The sequence below is a fragment of the Arvicanthis niloticus genome, chromosome 10, assembly GCF_011762505.2.
Source record: "Arvicanthis niloticus isolate mArvNil1 chromosome 10, mArvNil1.pat.X, whole genome shotgun sequence".
In the NCBI taxonomy this organism is placed as follows: Eukaryota; Metazoa; Chordata; class Mammalia; order Rodentia; family Muridae; genus Arvicanthis; species Arvicanthis niloticus.
This window is the reverse complement of record NC_047667.1, coordinates 75,222,389-75,246,941: the sequence shown is the minus strand read 5'-3', so window position 1 is coordinate 75,246,941 and position 24,553 is coordinate 75,222,389. Positions and strand designations below refer to the sequence as shown.

Below are 24,553 nucleotides of genomic sequence, written 5' to 3'. Positions count from 1 at the left end.
GGACCGCGCGCCGGTCTTGGAGGACGGTGACCAAGAAGACCAGGCGGCTCTTTTCACCCTCCTGGCAGAGAGCTGGGGGCCGCGGACATCAGCGCATTTGCTGCTCTTGTCGTCAGCTCTCAACTCGCAGCGATCGCGCGGAGACTTTGGAAACATCCGAAGGCTGTAGAGCTGTCACACTTTTGACTTGGGGGGAAGGGGGTGGGGCGGGGGCAGAGAGGCTTGCTGAGGCGAAGGGACTCGGCGGGACACCCGTTCGCCCAATGAGGAAGGCAGAGATGTGAGCTGGACACCCGCCACGGTGGAGTCTCAACGTCTCCGGAGAGTCGCCGGCTGTATCAGGTAAAGCTGAGGGCTCCTTTCCGTCCCCATGCATCTGTACGCAGGCACCAGAGGTCACTCTGGGAAAGCCAGATGTTCTATGCGCGGTCCAGATCTGCGTAGCGCCTTCCCCTCAACTCTCCGCCGCCTAGGGGACCTCCCTGGCGACCTGGGTTTCACTTCCTGGGACTTTTCGGGGAGGGGATGCAGGAAGGAATATACTCAGCTGATGGAATGTTCTGGGTGTAGGAAAGCTACTGCGCAGCGGGATAGCCAGAAAGGTGGAGGGTGCTGCGCACTGTGATGTGCTCTCCGGGTGATGGTGACATGGGGAGCACGGGGTGCCAAGGCGCTTGACCTGAGCCCTTCGCTTCCCTTGCGGTCAACAGCATCTCCTTCATACTGCCAAAGGAGAGGGTACCCCAGTCCCCAACAAGGTAGTTGTGCTCAGAGCAGAGGATCCGTGGCACCCACCGACAGATCCTGGCTCTGGGATGCGAGGCGCCCCCGCAACAAAGCTCAGCGGTGGGAGGAGAATGTGGTGTGGTGGTGACTCTTGTCCATGCCACCTGCCGGACATCACCAACTCCCCGGATTTCCTGTCTCCCAGTCCTGGCAATCCCTGGCAAAGCTCCGAAATGCGCGCGAGTGGTTTGAGCTCTGCTTGTTTTAGTGGTGGTGTTTGGACAGAGCCCGGAGGTGACTGGGCGAGTAAAATGAGTCCAATAAGGTGAAACGTTCAGATCTACAAAGAAACCGCCTCCGAGATGTCTCAACCTGTCCTTAACACTAACACAGTGTAAGCTGGCCTCCAAGCTGTGGCAGCTGAATATGGGGAGTGGGGGCAGCTTCAAGGCAACGCCAGAGTCCTTTAGGTATTTCCCAGCTGAGCCTACCTATGTATGGAGCAGGAAGAGGGGCTGGAACCTGGCACTAGATAACAGCGGAGTTAAGCGCTAGGTAGATTCGGAGTTTACTGTAAAATCAAAACGATTGTTATAATTAATGTTGTTTTTACATGCTTGAACATCAGGAATGATTGGGGTTTGGGGTGTTGATAATAGCACGGAAATAGAGTCTGTATCTGCTGTCCCTCATATAATGTAACCAGACATCCTCTAGTCTCTGATTTGTCTCCATCAAAGAAAACAAATGCCCCAGAATTGTCCTGTCAGGGACTTGGCCTAGGACTGTAGCCAGCTGAGAACAGAAAAACAACAGAAAGTCTTAACAGTGATGCAAGGCACTGATTCCCTATCCACTCTCCTTCCTGTCTCTTCTCAAGGTGGAGGCAGAGCCACCTTGGACTCCACACTTGACTCAGCTTTCCCTTCTGCTGCTTGGGCTAGTCGCTTGCTTGCAGTTGCAGAAACCCTACAGCCTTTTGAATGTGCTCCCTAGTGTGGCCAACCTTCCCTTTAGACTTAGGAGGAAGCCTCAAGGACACCTGAGGTTGGTTGCTACCCTCTTGGCTTAGCCCGTGATCAGATCTTTTCCAGGGCAGAGGCTTGGCGGTGCTGATGAAGCAGAAAACACGGCAGGAGTATGGAAGTCCTGGCAGTTACTGCGTGCAGGAGATGAGGTCAAGCCTCTGTGCTGCCCACATCCTTTCCTGCCAGGGAAGAAAGAAAGAAAAATGACGTGCAAGCAAGACATAGATAACCTGGAATCAAGCTCCTAGAGTCAGCGGGGCTGTGGCGGCTAACTTTGTGGTGACCTTTTCTGTGCTTCTGATTTCCCCTTTGCCAATGTGCTGAGCAGCCTTTCTGATGGGACTCTAGGAGATGGTCTAATTTTGTGTTTAAAAAAGTGCTTTGAGAACACTGAGAAAGGGCAGTCTATAAAACACGCAATGTTAATGTTCTGTGAAAAGTTTGTTCCCTCGCAGGTTAAGAAGGTACATTTTTTTTGTTTTGTTTTGTTTTTTGTTTTTGTTTTTGTTTTTAGCATGTGTGCCATGTGGCAGTGTGACATTAAAATGGAAAAGCCAAGTACAATCATAAAAATGACTTAGCATTCTTGACATCCTTGTGCATACTTGTAGGAAAATTATCTTTAATTTGGGGAGAGTTGCTCAGGAATTTAATCAATATTTATACCACTGAACCATTCCCCTTCTACTGCTCTCCTCAGTAAAATGTTATGACCCAGTTCTCACCAGAGAGATTCTGTGGCTGTTGTGAGTGCTGGGGGTTAGAGAGGAGAGACTGAGGATTGTTAGGAGAATGTGAGTTTGGGTTTCAGGACTGGGATGGGAGATGAGTTGCAAAGCACCTAAGCATTCTAGAATGATGAGTGGAACCAGCACTGGTTTTCCTGTGTTCTCTGAATCATTCCATCAGATTGTGTAAGGTGTCTTTCTGCTACCTCTGTTAGGAAACTTTAAATCAGTGGTTCTCAACCTGTGGTTTGCGACCCTTTGGTGGTCAAGTGATCCTCTCACAGGGGTCGCCTAAGACCACAGGAAAATACAGAGGTTTATGATTATACTTACGAAGTAACGACAAAAATAATTTTTGTGGTCACCACAATATAAGCAGTTGTGTTAAAGGGTTGTAGCATTAGGAAAGTTGAGAACCATCACTTTAAATGACGGGAGTGACTTTTGCCCTGGAAGGACTTCATTTTTTTTTTCCTTCCAGACTGGAACAGGGAAGCATTTTCCATCCAGAGGACTCAGAAGTCTGCTTTCAGACCCTGATGTGATTCTCAGTTTTTCCTTTCGTTTTGGAGCTCTTCAGGCCTACAGCTGTTGATGCATTTAAATAAATAGCTGGACCTCGTCAAGAGAGCCACTGAGAAACACTGATGGTTTCTGATGGCAAAGCTATAGAAAGGCCTTTGAGCTAGAAAACTGGGAGTTTAGAAATGAAAAAAAGAAAATCTGATTTCTCTCTACTCATGTACCAATTCTTACATTTTTCCCCCTCACAGCAGTGAGGACTGTTTACTTAAGCGTTTTATTTACTTATTTGTACAATCCTGAACTTTCAGTGTGGCTTGTCTAGTAGCAGGCTAGGGAGGGAGGGAAAACGTACAGAGACACGGAAGGAAGAACTGCAGTGGCCAGGACATAAATCAACCAGGATATATGGGGCGATGAGAATAGATCTTTTCACCCTTAAAAAAAGAAGAAGAAGAAGTCCACTTTGGAAGAAAAAGAAGTCTGATTCTTGGGATCCCAGCCTGAAACTCAGGCAGCTGATGCTGAGAGGAGCCAAAGGGTGGTTCTTCTTAGTTTAGAGACAGCAAGACAGCCTCTGCCAAAGGCGGCTGTAAACACGGGATAAAGATTTCATTGTGAGGTGGTGTGACTGGAATAATTACAGCTAACTGTCCATTCTAACCTGCGGTGCTGCAATCAGGGCTGCAGAGCCACAAAAATAAGAGCAACTGGGGACAGAAGAAAGTGGCATTTTCTACTTTCATTTGACCTTCTTTTACTTCATGGTGACACTTGGTGGTGGTTGGGGTGGGGAGAGTGAAGAGCTGAGACATCACTCTATCCCCCACTTCTATTCTGTTTTGACTGGGGACAAGATTTTTCATGTCCCAAAGCCAGCATATGAGGCTATATTAAGAATGATTGTGTTCAATACCTCTAATATTAATTAGTAAAATATTAGGCTTTACTTTCATTGTCAATGTAATCAAAATATATAAAAATGTTGCCACAGTCTTGTTCTTCTTCAACATTTTTCATGGGCATTTAAAGTTAAAGGAGGAAATTTTCCATTTTTGATACTTACTAATTTTTTTCCTTTGAAGTAAATTGCATACAATGGCTAATGCCACCCATTGCATCACCTATATACCCTTCTCTCTATTTGCATCTGCAATTTAAAGACAAAAGAAAATGAATTTTGAGTGACTAAGGCAACTGAGCACTTGTAGTTATTGGATGCAGAACAGACAGAAGTTGGGACCACAGATGGCAGGGGACCCTTAGTGTTTAAAACAGGCATCAGAGAGCAAACTGCCACAATCCTAATATTGACATAGAATATGGATCGAAGGTGTTTCTGTTTGAATTGAAAAAGAACTATCTTTAAGTGTCAGTGTTAAGTATAATTGGTCTGGGAATAAAAAACACTGTTACAGAGAAAGCATAATGAAGTAAGATAAGGTCATGCAGTCTTGTGGAGAGAAATACTCAATTTCTCTTAGATATTCATCTTGTCTCTTTGTTTAAGAAGGATGACAGTATCTTTACTAACCTTTAGAGTTTTAGTCCACCATGAATCAAAAGGTGCCACAAAGCAGAGCACTTGCTAGATGTTACAAAATGTAAATGGTTCAAAATATAGAACTATCTAGCTCTCCGCAGAAAAAAAAATCTATTTCACGAAATGCACTTTCTATAGCAATTAAAAATAGAAAGTCACATTGCCACATTAAGTTATGGCAACAACCCATTTTAAAGAGAAATTTAGTCTTTTCACATTTAATTGCTATTCATGGCTTGCTGAGTAGTTTTCCAGAATAATCCACCATCTCTTGCTAACAGAGATGGTCTAGTTGAGAACATTCCTAATTACACATGGACTGACAATTTTAGAACCCTGGGAACACTCTACTTAAAGCATTACTCAAGTACAACACAAAATAAAATGGCCCAACTCACTTCTAAGGATGTCTTAATGTTTAAGAGGTCATAAATCAGAGAGCATTTGGTTTGGAGGTGTATCAATGCTCAGTAAAAGATTAAAGAAGCCACAAATCTTGACTGCTTTTTAAAACAAATAAAGCTTCAATAATACCATTCACTTCTTCTAGAGACATAAGCATCGATCAAGTAAAGCACCCTGCAACTGTACTGATGCCAAAAATATCCACATGGGGGTGGCAAGAAGGCTCAGTGGGTAAAGGTGCTTGCTGCCAAGCCTGGTGCTCTAAATTTGATCCCGGGTTTCACAGGGTTGAAAGTGAGAGCAGACTTCAGAAACTTAACTGATCTTCATGTGTCTCTGTCATGTAATAAAACATACTTGGAATTCCTGAAATGATGTTTTGGGGGCTTTTTGGTTTGGTTTAGTTTGGTTTGCAAGTTTTAGGACTGTTTGGCAGTCTGAGTTTAGAGCATATTCTGGTGAATGTAGTTGTCTCTTAAGGAAAAAGAGACATTGCTTATAAAAAAAAAGATTATAGTTTTAGTTCCTAGCTTCCTTTATAGCTTTTCACCAGAATTTTACTTGTGCTATATTTTTAATAAATATATGATTATTTTTAAATTTTAACAAAGTTTTTTATCTTTTGTATAGTGTCAGAATAATATTCAAGTACTGTACTGCTGAAATATATCCCTAGCCCCATTTTAAAAAAAAACCAAAATCTAAATTATATTTAAGGAATACAGCAGGACATTATAACACACATAAAGGAGTAACATCCTTAGTCTAGAGAAACGGAATGAGCATCCCCATCATCTCACACAGTTGCCCATCTTCCTATGAACGAGCAGCCACCATCCACTCATTGGGCAAAGATGTGCTACACTGTGACGCTCTAAACTACTCTCCCAAACTTCCACATTTCTATCCTTCATTCTATACATCTCTAAACACAAGCCCTAGCCTTTACCCTAGTGAATTATGATTTTCTTTTTCTTTCCACATCTTTCTCCTCCCCCATTTTAACAATTATATAAGTGAGGTCCACAGTATTATTCTTTCTCTGCATCATGTATTTCACTCTGCTGAATGTTCTTCAGGTCTATGCATATATAGTTGAGTAATACTGTGTGTGTGTGTGTGTGTGTGTGTGTGTGTGTGTGTGTGTGTGTGTGCCAGCTGACCCACTCACCTATACCTGGGCTGCTTTTGTACATTGTCTGCTGCGATGGTGCTTCAGTGTTAAACATGAATGTGGAAGTGCCTTTGCAAAGTAGGACCTCGTTTCTCTTGGTATTCTCTCAGAAGAAAGAGTCAGGGACATATGGTAGCCCCATTTGGCTTCCTTAGTAAGTTCCATGTTGCTTTGCATGATGGCTATTCACTCTAATTTGTGCCAATAATATACAAGGATTCCCTCTCATCTACACTCTCATGAACATTTATTACCTCTTGTAATTTTTAGAAGTCTATGGTAGCAGATCTAAAGTGATGTAATGATTTTGATAATCATTTCTCTGGTGATTAGAGATATTGAACACCCTTTCACCCTTTGATGTACTTGTTGGCTATTTTTATTTCTTTACAAAGAGGTCTATTCAAATCCTCTGCTTGTTTGTTTAAATTTAGTTCTATGTTTTCATGTTAGGTGGCTTGAGTTCTTCAGAATTTTTGGACATTAACCCTTGGTCTGACATGTGGTTTTCAAATCTATTTTTCCATCCTTCCTTTTCATTCCAGTGATGGTTTCTTTTATGTGCAGATTTTTAGTTTTGATGATTTTCTATAATGTAAGTAAAATAAAATTAATGGCATGTTCAAGTTGGATGTATTCACTCTGCTTAAACCTAAATTCCCTAATGGTCTTACTTATTTTTTAAACAAGCAAGATGTTCCAAATTGTAATAATTATTGCTAATATTATATAGTGAACATGGAATAGATAAGAGAATAGAAAATCTTCAAGTTCAATATTTTTATATATATTTTTAAATTTTAGCTCAGATACTGAATGTGCTTATATTCACATAAGCTACCTAAAATGTTCAGTTTCTCAAGTACTAATAAGACCAATTATTACTAAATTTTTGCATGATCTTCTTGTATCTCCTAATTATGGGTTAATTGATAAAGGGAGTACCTTTTTTCTATGACAAGGGCTACATCCAATGGTCACACAAGTTTTTGTGACACGTGACCAAATGTCAGGCTCAACTATAAAACTGCAGCCCTGCTTACATGTGGAGGCACCATAGAAACTCAAGGCTTCCAACTCACATGATAAACCTGTGATGGATACCCTTCTATACACCTGCTCAGGACTGCCTTATGCTAAGATAAGCTATCTTTCCTCCCACCTAAAGGTTGAAAATCAGATGCTTCTGAGGAACTAAAATGTTTATAAGTAAATTGTATCCTGTGTATTAAAGGTCTGCCCTCATTTAAATGTTGGATGAACATGGTGGTCTTTGTATTTTCCAGAGAAAACATAGTGTATTATGTTGGCATAATTGGGATCCAGAAGTCATGAGAAAGGTTGGTGGAATTAGCATGAAGTTTCAATTACCTCTCATTTCCTGAGAAGGTTATTTACTAGGTTGTAGTCAAAGTTGCACAGAAAAAGGTGAAGTGCAGCTTCTTTACTCTCTGCTTGTCACCCTACCATACTTGTGCCACTATGACACCAGTGTATCTCACAGGAAGGTCCCTGTTGTACGTCACAGAGTTTCTAGCTAGGAGACAGTGATATTGTAAAGTAACTTCCAGTACCATGCATCCTGGCTAGGAAGGCTGAAGGTTTAAGTTACACACAGCTCAACTTCTGTATAGTCTGTTAAGATTGGTAAAGATGCATTGTTATTTAAAACTGGAAGGTTATTATCAGCCTGTTATGGTTATCAAAAGAACGATGGATACCAGTCCTTGTATGTAAGGAAACCTTTGCCCAGGAAGCCTTCACTTGCCCATTTCTGTTTAAGACCTATGGAAAGACCAAGTAAACCTGATGGATATTACAAAAATTTCTGTGGTCATTCCATGCACAAACTTCTATATTCTCTTATACTTTTGCCTTTTTAGATATTAGATCAGATCATTGCAGGTTGGGTGACCAATAGACAACAGGAATTTAGTTTTCACAGACTTAAAAACTGAAAGTCTGACATCAGGATGCTGGCATGTCAGAGTCTGCAGAGGATTCTTCTTGTATTCCTCCATTACTGAAAGAAGCGCTTTCCAGAGATTCTTATATAAAAGAACTAACCCCATCCAGACAAGTCCTTCCTTTGTGATGTACTTACTACCCAACACCTTTACTTTGAATACCATCACACAGAGGAAGATGACATTTCAGCTTGGGGATTCTAAGTTTCTTAAACACTCGGCCCATTGCCTTAACCCAGCAGATTCTAATGAAATATACAACATCATTTCTGAGCTTTCTCCTTTGCAAACTCCTCGAGTTGAAACAGTAGAGGCTTTACTTGGTGTACGAATTTGCAAAATCATCATCATTGCATCACTGAAAGCACGCACTACTGTTAACAGTCTGAGTCATGTAGACTTTGGGGATAACTAAACGAGAATGAACATCTTTGCATATAATTCTAAAAATTAGCAAGGTTTCTCAAGAATATTCATAACTAAAGATTAAATGACATTATTGTGTTGACATGTTTATCAAATTCTATGGGAAACAATTTATATCTGGTGGCAAAGCACATCTCTGTTGACATTTCAGTTTTGAAGTGTTTCAGTTGCATTACCTATACTTTAGCCTACACTCTCAACCATAGGATATTGAAAACATTTATTTCAGTCTAAAAGTGTGAGTCATACTCATTTTTGGAAATAAAAACCCTGAGTAGTCATTTAAAAATTAATCCACTTGGCAGCTCAGCATCTCATCTTGGTGGACTATTTCAGGAAGCTAGGTACAGAGGACATCATGTCATTTCTGAAGCTGGCTAACACTGGGCAATCAAATTGCACAGGGTTGTTTCTTTAAACACACACAAAAAATGTAATTCTTTGGTACTTCTAAATATTCACTCATGTCAAACTAAAATGTATGACATCAGGCAAGAAAGAAAATACAACAAAAATAATCATCATTTAATTAGTCCATTACTTCTGGTTCAAATGATGAGTTGAGAGTCTTCTGTACTTTACCTCAGTAGTCTCCTCTGTCCACAATACTATCGTACTACACGTGCTGAAACAAAGGCACAAGAGAGCACTCAGTGTAGGCATGTTACCAACTCAAGATCCAAGGTCCAACATCATCGAACTACTCAACTGAACTGCTTCCTTCAAACAACGGTTCTCAGAGCCCCATGACTGCTCACATCTCACCCCACTAATTTTCTGGTAGAGTGCCTTCCTACCTTCGGCACTACAGTACATGTAACAGTATCCCTGTCTATTTGCTAATAATACCATACCACTTGGGACAATCAAAACTGCCCATGATCGTTGTCAACTGTTCCCAGTGGTCAAAACACTAGTTGAGAGCTATCCCATGCTTGCATATTAATGATATAAAACTTTCAATTTGAGAATGGAGCTATCGAATTTTCAAATCCTAAATATTTTTATATCTATACTAAACACATTATATATTTGTAAAAATAATTAGATAATTTTTTGAAGGGAAATGATTGTTAAAAATGCCTTCATTAAGACCAGGTCTCTCTTGAATAAGCTCGTGGAATCCCAAATTGACTAGGAGATTGCTGAGACTGCCTCAGTCTATGATCAATGACTGGAACATGGTTGAAAAAATTGAATCACAGTTTTCTCCAAACTAATTAATAGATATTCTATTCGAAAGTTCTAGGAGAACAACTTTGTATTTCCTGATGGTGAAATCTGCCTCAATGCTGAACATTTTTTTTTCCATGCTAGTGATGGAACCCAGGGCTATGTTCATGCTGCTGACACTCTACCTCAGGGTTCTAGTCCTACCTTTTTTTTATCTGAACCAGAGTCTTAGCATGTTATATGTTACCCTGCCTATGCTAGCCTGAAACTCACAATCTTAATGCCTCTGACTCACGGATGTTATGCAGTAAATTATTTGTTTTTGGAGTATAATACTGGGGAGCAAACCAAGGACCCCATGTACTTTATCACTGGCATCTCTCCCACAGCCCCAAAGTAGCATGGAACCCAGAGTCTCATGTATTCTAGGTTAGTACCACCATTGAACTATATTGCCAGTCTCTAAGAATACATAGTTCTTCAATGAATCAATGAAATCTTGGTTAGCTTAGTACAGTGTTTTGATGCCCTGTTGTAGGCTCCTGTCTAAACGTGTCACATATTACATTTTACTTTAATTGGTGTCATGTTTGTGAATACATTATTGTATGACAATCATAGTTACAATTTCTGTGAAACCAGAATTATAATGCACAAGATAAAGACGTAGGATCAAAGAGGCATGTGCTACACTTAAGGAGATGAAATGTAACACAGCTTCCTGCCAATAAGGAAAACAAACTGCAATCACATGGAAACTGAAGGGTACATAAAGCCCACTCAGCTGCAGAGGAAACTTTTGTACTCAAGCCACAAGATATCTGCTTGTTTTCCATTTCCAAAGATGAGATAGCCTGCTCTGATTTGGGCCAAGGTGCACTTGCTATGAGCTGTTTCACTCTTCACATTCTCCTTGAGTCATGGTTATGAAAATGACCACTGGGAGGGTCCAATAACATGTTGTTCAGATGAGAAATGGTTGATGGTCTTCAAATGGAAAACCTGACATACAGCACACCGTGAAGGCCCAAAATAAACATCTTCAAGTATCACGGATCTACTCATTTAGAAAAGAAAATCCATTTATTCTGTATTCCCTTGTAGGCCTGAACCAGGGTCATTGAATACAAAATGCTTGGAAGCATATTTTATCTCAGCACAATGATAAACCGGCTAATGATGGATTCTGAGCTAGAGAGTAGAGAGGTAGCAGCAGCAGCAGCAGCAGCAGCAACAGCTGCCGCAGCTGCCTCTAAGGGTACAAACATTGGGAAGGGGGATGGGCCAGAAGTTTCCAAGTCACTTTCTGGCACTCAATGGATCAATATTTTTTGCCTTACAAGTTATTGGTGACATAGTAATCTACTTTTACAATTGTATTGAGAAAATCAATATCTACTACTTTCCCCAGCCTATATATTCAATCACTGAAGATAAGTGTAATAAGTAAGCAGGAAGGAGAGCCTTACCACGTGCTACTTAGAATAAGGATCTCTCAGTAACGCCAACCGCTGTAAAAGCACTTTATCAACTAGATCTCATGTATTCTTGAGAAAACCTTTATGAAGGTTTGGAGAGACAGTTCAGTGGGTAAAGATCTGACACACATGGCCTTAGTTTAACCCCCAGTACTCACATAAAGCCAGATGTAGTTGTGAGCATCTGCAATTCCAGAACAGTAGTGGAACGATTAAAGGCAGAGATAGGAAAGTCCCTACAACTTTTCAGATTATCTAGCTTGTCACAGTTGGTAAAAAACGGTCACAGAAGACCCTTTTAAAATAAAGCAGAAAGCAACACATTGTCCTCTGCCCCCTCCACATGCACTTCATCATTATGATGAGAAAAAATATGCTTGCAAGCATTTTCTGTTCAGTGACCCTGGTCAGGCCTGCAGGGGAATGCAGAATAAATGGATTCTCTTTTTTAAATGAATAGGTCCCTGATACTTGAAGATGCATGCCTACTCTTGTCCCTTTCAGTTAGATGTGTGTAAGGTTTTCCACTTGAAGACCTAAAACCATTTCTTATCTGATCAACATGTATGCCATGGTACATACATACATCTGCCCTTACACAAATATACACATAAGTCATGCACACACTTGTGGAAAAAGTGAGTCAAGTCATTTTCTCAAGAGCTCATAGCCAATGACTCTAGCCTTATTAATTGAACCTGATAACTGAAGTTTCTTGTCAACTACTACAGTATACCACCTCATCTGTTCAGCAGAGATGCATGATCTTATTTGAAATGTTGGCAATTTCCAGAGTTTGGGACATATGGCTACTTATGCAAATACTCAAAACATCTTCCAAAGCCTAAAATACATCATTTCAAAAATTATTTGCTATTTTCTATTACAAATGATGTTGCTCCATTCAAACAGTTCAAACTGCCTGAAATTAATGTTAAGGAAATGAGCAAGACAAGATTTTTGGTGATTATTTAAACGTCTATAAAGGAAAGACTGACAATGTCGTTTTGGTGCAGTTCTGAAAAGCTGGGGTAGAGAAGGTCTCCAAGCTGCAAAGCAAAGCACACAAAACAAGATTAACAACTTTCTTTACTACAAACCCAGAAAGTCCTGGCAGGCATCCTGTTGGTGTTTACTATGTCATCATAGATCTTTCTGTCTTTTGATCATGACTGTCATATTGGCTTATCTTCGATTTGATGATTATCTTATTGCATATTTCAAAAAGCAAACAGATTTTAAGAACTGGTTTTTCACAGGTCGGGAAGATGGCACAGTCAGTAAGTAAAGTACTTGCTATGTCACTATGAGGGCCTGAGGTCAGTCACTCAGAACTCATATAAAAAAGCCAACAAAGTGACCAGCCCCTGGAATCTTAGCACTTTGACTCTGAGATATAAGGATCTTTGGACCAGCCATTCTAGCCAACCAGTGAACTCCAGATTCATTGAGGAATCCTGTAGTGAAAGGTCTGACATTTTGGTTTCAAAGCAAAGAAACAAACAAAAAATCAGAGATATTATAAGAATGTGCTTTTGTTTTAATACCAGGTGTAGGGATGTAGGGTTGCTTTAGACTGTCTTCAGCAGCTAACCATGATTTGCCTTATGCTCTAGCAGAGACATGGTTCTGCAATTGTGAGACATCTGGAATTCTGCAAATGTTTCGGAGGGTATATAAATGTTAAAGGTATCGAGAGGCAAGGTTGGTGGTTGGTGGTTGGTGGTTGCTTTTTTGGGGGGAGGGGGAGAGCTGAGATTTGTTAGTAGTCATGCTCAAAGAAGAAAGAAATTAGATTCAAGGCTCTCTCTCTCTCTCTCTCTCTCTCTCTCTCTCTCTCTCTCTCTCTCCCCTTTATCTTTCTTTCCTATATAGTGATAAGGGTTAAACCTGGGTCAGGGGATGCAAAGACCAGCGGCAAGCAAATAAGAATCAAGAAGAAAGAAATTAGACTCAGAGAGCTCTATCTCTCTTTCTTCTCTCTAACCTTGCTTTCCTATCCAGTGATGGGGGTAAAACTGGGGTAGGGGTAAAGGGGAAAGAGAATACCCAACAAAGTAGCAAAGACCTGCTACAGAACCCTGTCTCAAATACTAAGATGTAGAGCATTAGTGAGGGACACCAACACGAAGTCCACCTGCATATGCATACAGGAACATGTACACACAAACACACATACCATTGTTGTTTCTGTCTTTATTATTTCTACTCCAAAATGCAAATAAATAAAAATGTACCAGTGTAAATGCTTCAGTTCATTCTCCTTGCAAGCTTAGGATCTAGCTACCTTGGCGCTGGTTTAGGGTTAAAGATAGCTTCTACTTTGAAGATGGAATTTAGTGACTTCTTCAGCAACACTGTTTCCTACACACCATTCCAGGTGATAATCAGCAAAAGACTTAAAATACAGTTTGGCATTTGCCTTCTAAAGCTACTGCTCCTCTGGTACTGACATGCTTATGAATGTTTATGAAAGTTTGTAATTCTATTTTTATCGCTCTTGCAAAGCATCTGTGCACTTGCAAGAGGAGCTGTGGTGTTTATCATACAACTCAAAATGAAATTGTATTCAACTCTCTGTGGGATGATTGTTTTGCTAAAAGTCAGGAGTCTTTGCTTTGTCTGGAGTTTGGGAAGCTTCAGGGAAGCCCATTTCTTTATCTACCCATGACCAGGGTCATCTCTGTTAATGGGATAGCTTGGTGCTAGATGCTTTTAGCAGCCTACTCCAACACATGTCAGAAATCGCTGCCATGGTGAGCCTCTTACCTTTGCAGTTGCTCATCAGGGTACCATTTCCCTAAGTCTAGTGTCGCTAGAAGAACTTTCCTGTGACTTTGTGAAAATGAGTGGCGATTAGAAAGCTGATGTTTTATGCACAACTCTTCCCTCGGGTTTTAGGTTATTTCATACGGGAAACCTTTATAAAAAGATTGTTCTCAATATACTTCATGATGGTGGGTATTATAAATCAGAACTCAGACATCTCCATAATAAAGCACAGGAAATATCTCTACAGCTATAAAATTTGTGGAACATGGCAAATGAGCCCAGAAAAGCAAGCCTTGAATCCTATACAATCTCCTCTGAGTGGAAGGTTTGATTGCCTATTTGGCGGATTTGGATAGAATAGAATAGGATTAACATGAGAAGAAAATAAAGATTTCCTCTCTAGATTCACCAAACTTAGCACCAAAGAGGTTCTGAGGATGCAAAAAAATATACAGACACATACTATTGCTCAACCTATGTCCAGGCTGTTCCAAATTTCTTGCTTTGGTGCAATTCACGACCATCATTATGATCGTCTCTACCCTCATTCAGAATTCTGAAACATGGAGGTGATCTTACACAACACCTCCCTAGACGTGCCCGTGATGTCCTGTGTATTCATATATCATTGGCTGAGCTTTTCTAATAACTAGAGCAGGAGTCTGACATATATGAAAAAGGAAAACAACCATAACACAGCCCTAAGTATGTAACAATCAGGGAAGTATGCCATTGTTACGGGGTGTTTTATACTATATTAGGTACCTTTAAAATGAAAGCATCTCTAACTTCCCTTCTCCGACCTCCACTCACTATTACTATCCTACAGAGGACCAGAAGGTAATTCTGAAATATCTCTCGCATTCAGTACTGTGTAGAAGAAGAACTTAAGCCAAAGTGAAAGTATCAAAAGTAAGTAACTACACTAAAAAGTCATAGCCATGTTGAACAATAAACAATTTATGAAAAGAACTCAGAAAAACATTGTTGTTAAAAAAAATTGAAAAGCATAGCTCTTGACAAGTGTTCTTTATTTATGAGTGTAAGTAGAGTTTTTTTCAAGGAACACAAAAGTACTAAAATAAAATGTAAATCTGACTTGGACATTTCTCTTAGCTATCTACCAAAAAGGGGAAATCTAGGTAGCTCTGAGGTTAATTGCATAGTTTGATTCAATAATCATTTTCTACGCTAATTGAGAGAACAGAAGAATTCAGAAAAAAGTATGCAAAAATATAAATGATTCAAAAAATCTATAGCTGATTAATAAAGTGTTTGGTGATTGAGTATATATCATCATAGGTTCCAGTAACTTTATTTTTTCTAGAGATAAAATAGTCTTATAATTCAGGTCCAGGTACCCAGGTTTGAACACTGCTCTTATAAAAACAAATTACTCACTCTTTAAGAATCTCACACATGTATAGAATATATTTTGATCATACCTATGCCTCATTCCTCATTTCTCAGTCTTCCTGGACAGCTCCCCACAACAGCAACTTCATATCTCCTTTTATTTTGCTCCTTTTCTCTCAGCCCACGAAGAGTGCTGTCCACATGCACATGGTGCCATGCGGTGTAGCATAGGCAACCTCCCGGGGGCCACACGACTGAAGGAAACCAACTCTCTTTCCCTAGCAGTCATCAATGTAAATAGCTCCGATGTTGGAAAGATGACTGCCTTGATCTTGTTTATGCAAGCAGCCACAGCAGCTGAGTTCAGGGGTGCTCTGACCCTCTCATGTCCAGGAGACATTATTTTTCGACAGCTTCTCCCATCTTCTGGCTCTTACAGTTTCTCTGTTTCTTCTTCTGCATTGTCCTCTGGGCCTTGGGGAGAGGAGGTGTGATATATATGTCATATTTCAATTATTCTCTGAACTTTGATCAGTTATGGTTTGCTGTATTAATATCTGTCACCAGTGGGGATGGGGAAAGGAAGTTTCTCTGAGAATGTGTGCTGCTTCAAATCATAGGTTCATATGTTGGGAAGCACCCAATTGCTAGAACTAGGAAGAATCAGGAGGTATGGCCTTGTTGGAGGTGCTGAAGATTCTAAAGACTTGAGCTATTTCCCAATTTCCCAGTCTTTTCTCTCTTCTCTCGTCTATCTCATATCTTCTTTCTCTTCTCTTTTCTTCTCTTCTCTTCTCTTCTCTTCTCTTCTCTTCTCTTCTCTTCTCTTCCTCTCTCTCTCTCTCTCTCTCTCTCTCTCTCTCTCTCTCTCTGTTGCTGCTTTGAACTAAGATGTATACTTTCTGCTTCTATTCAAATGTAATGTCATTTCTGCTTGCCTACTGCCATTCTCCCAAACACAATGGTCTAAGACTCTAAATCTGTAAGCCACACTAATAAATTCCTTTATAAATTGCCTTGGTCATAGTTTTTTATCACAGGTATCACAGACAATAAGTAAAGCAGAGAGGAGAGAGCTACACTAATCTATGGGTGTAAGGGTAAGTAGTCCTTGACCAGGTTTATACTGCCAGACATGAGCCCCCTATTGTAGAAAACTCCGTAAATTCATTCACAAAGCTATTAGTTACCTCTATGACCTTCATGCTACTGAGCACCAATGGGCATATCATTGGCTACTGTTACAGTTTACAGGTGAGTAAGGCTGTTGATGGCTTTCTCTTCCAATAGCATACATAGTACCAATAGGAAGCTAGGTCCCCACTGAGCACGACCTATTCTCTGTCTTTCCAGCCTCTCCCTGCCCTGAACTGAGCTACACCCATCAAAGGACTTCCGGGCTTATTTTACTAACTATATAAAAACAATCCAATGTTCTCCTTTGATTGTTGTTCCTGTTTTCTATTCCTTTAGCAGGGCTTTTGTTATTTAAATGTATGGGTCTGAGACCTAGAAATAGGAGTTCTTGAAACGATTAACCAAAAAACTTCTTGCCCCAACAGCAAATGCTGGTGACATAGCCCAAGTCTGATTGTCTCCAAACTGTTTACCACTCTTAGAAACACATACACAAAAAAAAAAAAAAAAAAAAAAAAAAACAACAAAAATCATCCTTTAAACATGTCTCTATTTCAAAAGCAAATTGGAGTTTGAATTATTTCAAACGGAATTTTATGCAAAGTGAATAGCTGTCAACAAAGCTGTAATTAAGAAGAGAAGCTGTCAATAAACTTGGGAGAATAATTGTTGAAGCAAACACATTTTATCTTATCTCTTTTTTATCTTTGCCTTACGTGGCTTCTTCGAAAATCATCTAGAGTTCTGGCCATTTAAGTTAAAAAAAAATGTAGCTTCTTAGATGCTGAGAATTTCATAGATAGCACACCTCTTCCCTTCCAGACAGCCATAGCTAAGGTTTTTAAAACTTGTGATGTATTTTTGACCAAAGATTATCCACTTTCCCTTCTCTAGGGAGCTATCAAGGTTTTAGAAACAGAGACATCTCAAAAGTGTCTTGAACATTCCCTGTAACACTTTTAGCTTTATTTTATTTCTTTCATATTTCTTACATTCACTAGAACATTGGCAGTCTCAGCAGACATTTGAATTGTACACTTTCTTTGCTGCGTGGGGCACTTTCTTTACTCTTCCATTCTTAGGGACAGTTTCTTCCCTGGTCTTTCTCAGGACAGTCCCATTTCTTAAAATCAAACAAACAATACACATATCTTCCACACTATCCCTGATTCAAGCCCCAGGTCTTCTACACTCAGAGTATCTTCATTCAGACCACAGTTCTCTTAATCCTGGACCAAAGGTCAAACACAGCAGCCTCTGATATTAGGTTAAAGGCCAGATAAACTCCTTAACTGCCACATGTTAAGGCCAAAGAAAACAGACACAGAATGATCAAAGTAGAGTGTTTTGACCAATCTTACATGCTGGCATTTCAATCAGTGTAGCTCCACTGGTGCTTGTGTTGCCTTTAAACTGAGCCAGTAATGAAGTGTCACTGAAACCCATGGAACTTGAATGATTCCACTAGTGGTTGTACAGCAGGAGAATAACCTGAAACTGGCTGGCTTCCTGGGCCCCCATGACATACTTCTTCTGTCTGTCGGTCTCTGTCTATGTCTGTCTCTCTTTGTCTCTCTGTCTATCTCTCTCTTCTCCCCTCCCCCTTCCCCCCCCCCCCTTTGCATAGAGGTCAGAGAATAACTCATAGACCTGGGCAGTTTTGGAAATCTAACTCATGTTGTCAGCTAGTCAGAAGGCACCTTTCCTTACCAAGCCATCTCTTTGGCCCAATGGCCAGCCTTTTCAAGTAGGTTCTAGGAACCAAAGTCAGGTTCTTACACAGTCATATTACCAGCTATGTATCCAGCTCAACTTCACATTACACGACAGGGTCCATTCTCTGCCTCCCAACTTTGCTGAGATGACTCTGTGACTCTTGATGGCCATTAAATTTTCATGTTGCTTAGTAGCATCTATTGTCTAACTAGAATATACAGAGAATCTGTTCTTCTCATTTTATTGTTTCAGGTTGAAACATCATCTTTTCTGTCTAAACTTCTATCATAAAGGTATGGCTGGCCCTCTGGCCTCCATTTCATGCTAGCAGCACATATAGCTTTCCAGTGAGGTTCCAGTGGGGACTTGGGTTCTTGCATTGATGTGTCACAGTAGCCATAAAGATCAAGGTGAATCCAGTATGATTCCATCCTCACTCTAAAGAAACCGTAATGGAGTGAATACCACAAACCAAATGGTACCTTTATTATAAACAGAGATGAAGTGAGACATTCCATATCGAAATACTAACACTTAGAAGATGAACCCAACAGTAAGTAACTTAGTAACTTGTCCACAATGGAATACAAGTTCTACCTGAGGGTTTGTCCTTTTAGTGGAAACTCCAATATTCAGGCTGCTTTCACTTGTGGCTCCAGCTCTCCTAATTAGGAGAAAACAAAATCTTTCGTTTCCTCAAAGCTAGGGAGAAACTGTAGCCATAGTTTAACTACACCACTTTGTGCTTCCAGCGGCTTGTACACTTCCACCCACTCGCCCAGGAGCTCTTTGGATCCTCAAATGAAAGACATACACACATTATCTTATTGTTGAAATGCCTTGGCTACCTCAAAGGTTGGGCAGTTCTAATCCTCCGCCCAGATATCATAGACTTCCGTCCGGTACTCCCGACTCAACAGCCTTTAAATCTGATCTATCTTTGTCTCCCTGTTCCTTCTAGTCTTGGCTGTCCAAGACACTTCTGGGCAGCTCTTTTGAGGGCCACATTCCTTCTCCCCAAATTTTGGATGGTTTTCATTTTGCAGCTCTAAATCTGGTCCATCTCTCCAAAACATGGTGATTCATTTCTCCTCCTCTTTCCCCCTCTCTCCCTTGTCTTAGCCCCTGCAAATCTAAGGGTCCTGGCCTATCCAATGATTAGCAGCTGACATCTTTATTGATTGATCAAAAATGATTTGGGGACCAGAGCCTTCATGTAGATTCATGTAGATTCCCAATTAAATCAAAGCATTAGACCCAATCCTCTATCCAAAGATAGAAAGTACTGAGAGGCTTTTCATTGCCAGATTCCTGCCATGTGGCTGTAATCACAGGACATGAGAGGCTGGGAAATATGCTTTTCCTGTGTGCCAAAAAGAGGAGGTCGACAAATATCTTTCAGGCTCTGACCCAGGTCATCAATTAGCAATTTCTATCAGTTATCTTTATTTTGTGGAACTTGACATGGGAAATGACAATACACTGATAATAAAAACCTAGATGCTATTCGATGCCCATGGTATTCTAAGAACTTACCTTTGGCTCTGATAGGACTACCCTAAGACTTAGCCATGACTCAACATAATCTTTCTCCCCTTACCACTGCAAACATAACCTCATTCAGTTTGTAGAGTTTCTAAGATTCTCACAGCTAAGACCCCATGAAAGATTGAAGTGGCTACCCAGAGTATGACCCAGTACAAAGGGGCTAAGGAATGCGAAACCATTCCCTGCTCTATCCACTGAAAGAGGGATAGCTCTTTCCTGGTTCTCTGCACTCATTCATTCTTTTTGGCAGGAGAAGTCCTCTACACATGGCCAATTATCAATTCAAATCAATTATCTTTACTTTCTGGCACTGGGCACAAGATGGGACAAAACATTAAATAATATCTGCATTCTAGCTTACCAACAACAAACGATGAAATGCAAACTGATTTAGAAAAGATAGAAGACACAAGGATACAGACCTCTGCAATAGCTAAGGGCACTTTCTCTGGATCCAGGATGAGCTTCAGGAGCAATGGGTAGGGGTTCAACCCTCTGATGTTAGAGTCTGGTTACTGAAAACCTCTGGCCCTGTTCTTATACTCCTACAGAGATTACTTTATCTCCTAGAACAAGTTTAGGCATTTGAAAAGTAAGATTAATAGTGTTGGCACCAAAAGAATGACACTTTATCATCTATAGAAAGCATTCTCTGCCTTCCCCAATACATAGAGCATGTACATAATAAATGTTGGTTATAAATGTCATTAGAAAATAATATTTTGACTCCATGCTACATCCACTCCCCCAACCCCAAGAAATAACTGAAAAAAAAAAAAATTAACTTCTAAAAAGCCGTCTTTTTAGGTAGGTACATAACATAGAGAAAAACAGCACGTTTAGAACACATAAGTCTTTGTGCCTCCATGTGACTCAGGACAAGTGTTTTGAACTCTTGCTTTAATACAGAATTACCTTTCATGTCACAGAACTAATGTCCGAGGATCATGTACATGCAGAAGACTGTGAGTAGATAGTTCATATGGAGTCATTATTGTTTCCCATAAATGCATATGTACTTGAAGTAGGGAGAAAACCCGTCTTATAAGACATATTTTAAAAGAATAATTGAAGGTTTCTAGGAGCCTCTTCATATAAGAGTGGTTTTGATCTTTGACCTTCATTGCTTCCCACCCTCCTTGGAGAAAAGATTCTTTACAAGAACTCTATTCAAATGATAATCACTATGCAAAAATCTCAATGTCTCTTCATTCAGGAACTTACAGTACACGTCTTAATAAACCAAAATGAACCAAAGACACGAAGAACAGGATAAACAGGCCTCTCTTTCCAGCTGTCATGTCAGTTTGTGACAGCAACTGGTATTTCATTGTAAAAGATGCTAATTTCAATCTGAACAGCACCGGTGTTGAGAGGAGCATAAAAGGAATTCTTGATTATCTATTTCAGTAACTGTGGTCCCTGAGGATACACTCAGAAACTTCATATCACATATGGTAAGAGTCCTATGATAAAATATGCATCAATGGAGCCTCATGATTTAGGATAATAAAGGAACAGAAAGTTTTACCCTCTATGATAACAATCTGTGTCTGCTACTTCTCCCTGTTTACTATTTCTGGAGGCTTTATAAATGACATTTGAAGTAACCTATTATTCCTATTATTATAGAGTGTTGTACCTGGACCACCAGCACATTCTTTTGAGTTCCTGAAGGCTTATCATGAGAGCATTTCAAGAATAATAATTTTTCTGATGGAAATTTAGGATATAATAATTGTCTTAGATGCTTGGACTATATTACCTGCCTGCCAGAGTTAAACAAACTCTAATCACTGTTTTTTGTTTTGTTTGTTTGTTTGTTTGTTTCCAGCTTGAATGTAATCATGTAGTAGTGGTAGTCAGGCTAGAAGAGGAGAAAATTAAATTCTCAGAATCATATCATTTACATCATTTGGGCATGAATATGAAGCTGGGGGTAAAGTAAGGTTTGCTACTCTGTTCACCAAAATGGGCAGTTTGCTATTTTACTTTTCTAGTTTTCTTGTCTTGAAGGTATATGTCAAGAAGTGTTAGATAATCTTTCTGGTCTCGAATGGAAATAATAGCAGAAGACAGTTTGGATGGGAGAGCATGTTTAAGATTCTTTCTTTACAAAATAAAGTTAGCTATTCTAACTACATTTTAACTAACCATTGAAGTCTCAAAATAAGAGACCAGAAAATTTTGGTAACATGTAACATGTAACATTAAAGTCTATAGGAAACCACAGACATTTAATGGTTTTACACAGTTTCCATTTCATCCCTAGAAGCTCCCAGCCTTAGAAAATTACTCAGAATATGGAACCAAATATATCTCCCTCTATTTCCAACCCTATTTCTTCCATCAGTCTAACACAGAGTAGTGCTCATCACTTTTATTTTAAGACCTCTTCACACACATGAAGAAAACTAGCCTGGCCTCCAGATGGCCTCTTCCCTACTGCCTGTGCTTAGGGTCCATGATTCTGGTGCACAGTACCCATCCTGATAGTCACTGCCCCCTCACAGAACTACATTAACAGTTTCCAACTTAGAACCACTCACTTCATTCGATAGAGAATGACAGTCAGAAGTCTTTGGTTGGTTGGTTGAATATTTAGGGTTGTTCTCAGATATCTTGGTAGGTGATAATGAGGTGAAACCATGATAAATGCAATCCCCAATTTTAACCAAAACCTATTTGTAGGAGGAGCTAAGGCAGGAGGAGTAAGGAGAAGAAGAAGAGGAGTAAAGAGAGGAGGAGGAGGAGAAGGAAGAGGAGGAGCTAGGAGAGAGACTGGGAGGGAGAGAGATGAACATGGATGTGGATGTTCATGTGTCTCAGCCAGTCAAAGGTAGTTGGTATATCTAGGTTGAGTATTGGGTCACACTTATGATTGTATGGGCATCTTGTTATTGATCATTACCAAATATATAAAGCCTTTGGATAATCTAAGCTTTAGAGTCCCATCTCTACCAAACCCGTGTGGTTGGCGGGATGGTCTGGGCACTGCCCAGCCTTGTAGAGACAGTGTGGAAGATTCACAGAGCCATCTCCCACGCTGGTGTCTTATGGGTGGCAGGGCTGGTGTCTCTGGCTGGCCGTTTCTAGCTGCGATGCGCATGTGGTCTCATGGCCTCAGAACATGGCATCTGATGCTGCAGCCTAGATAGTCGGCTTGACCGGACGCTGCTTTTTAAATTATTACTACAACACCTATTTTTCTGCCATTGTTGTTTCTCCACAGTACGCAGCAGGGTATATGAGTATCTTTTTGTCTTGCACACGGATTGCACATCATCCTTGGCTAAATCTTGAAATTATACATTAATAATAGTCACTTGTAAGAAAAATGTAATTTATATAAAATTATTACTTCTTTGTTCTTGTGTGCATGAATGTGTGATATGTACATTTGTGTACGTTTGTGTGTTTGTGTGTGTGTTTGCGTGTATGTATACATATGTGGATATGGGGCCAGGTGTCTTTTTCAATTGGCCTCAACCTTGTTTTGGGGACAGGGTCCCTTACTGAACCAGAAACTCACTGATTCAGCCATGTTGGCTGCCAGCAAGCTCCAGAGATCCACGTGTATTTGGTTACCTAGCATTGGAATTGTATGTGTCTGATACCATGTCCAGAGTTCTGCATGAGTGCTGGGAATCTGATTTCAAATCCTTATATGAACTATCTCCTCAGAATCCACAAAATATTGTTTTCCTGGTCCTTGGAACTATGCTAAAATAATAGTTGTGTTCCATCTTGAGAAATTATTTTCTTCTATATCATATATATCATATATCATATATATATATATATATATATATATATATATATATATATATAGTGAGACAATTTACTAATCAATAACTAGTGGGATAGCATCATTTTCTCCTGATCCCTATTTTAATTCCAAGCTAATAGCAATTCCCAGCTAGATAACCCCAATCTATTCAATTTGTCAAGTCTTTTGATTTCTATTAGGTTGGTCCTTATGGCAGGTGGCTACAAGTAGTTTGGCTAACAGCTCTGCCTAATGTTTTAGAGAGGGAAACTGAGGAGAAAGGAGATTTTACCATGGTGTGGATAGACTAAATCAGACAAGGATACAGAGAAGATAACCACTAATTAACTCTCATCATCATTCAAACATCTGCAAGCCACAAGCAGATATCAAAAATCTGAATGCCGTGGCCACGACCTGGAAGTGCTGGCTTTAGACAAGTCCTGAATCCTGCTTTAGCAGACACCTAGGAATTTACCTGAATGCTTACCAAATAGCACTATTTTAACACTGAATGTCAGAGAGCTAACTGTACCAAAATGCTTGTAGGAAATCAGATGGAGAGAGAGCCACATCTTTTCTCACAACAGCCTTCTAATTGTTCTCTCTGCTTCCATCCTGCCTCCGTGCTGTCTAATTACACACAGCGGCCAGGCTATTCTCTGAGAAAAAGCAAGATTATATCAGCCTTTTGCTTGAAACCTGTTAATGTCTTCCTGTTGAAATTAGAATACAAGCAGAAATCGTTACTTCAGAAAATAAACCCTCCTGCCTGACCCTGACCACTTCCATTTTTAACTGCTGGAATTAAAACCCCTCTACAATGGCATGCGTATCACCACACACAAATCAGAAGAATATTCAATCATCATCACTGAACAAGAGCTCCATTTTTTCTCCTTTATCAGAAAGTCTAGAGGCTGGCAGTACAGGGCTGGTACAGCTCCAACGATTAAGAAACCAAATGCTCTCTGTGAGCCTTTCCATGTGGCTTTTGTCCCTATAGTTACAAAATGGCTGCTTTATCTCCAAGCAGTGTGTCAATATTCCAGACAGGAACAAAGAGACAAGACAAGGAAGGAATA

General features: G+C 40.1%; 1 protein-coding gene across 1 annotated transcript in view; it reads left to right on the top strand.

Annotated features, from left to right (window-relative positions):
• The first annotated feature begins 213 nt into the window (after positions 1 to 213).
• Positions 214 to 24,553, top strand: part of Cdh20 (cadherin 20) — a 231,590-nt gene continuing 207,250 nt past the window's right edge. Inside the window, exon 1 of the mRNA XM_034513535.2 lies at positions 214 to 342. The gene's annotated coding sequence lies outside the window, so the exon portion shown is untranslated. The remainder of the gene's footprint in view (positions 343 to 24,553) is intronic.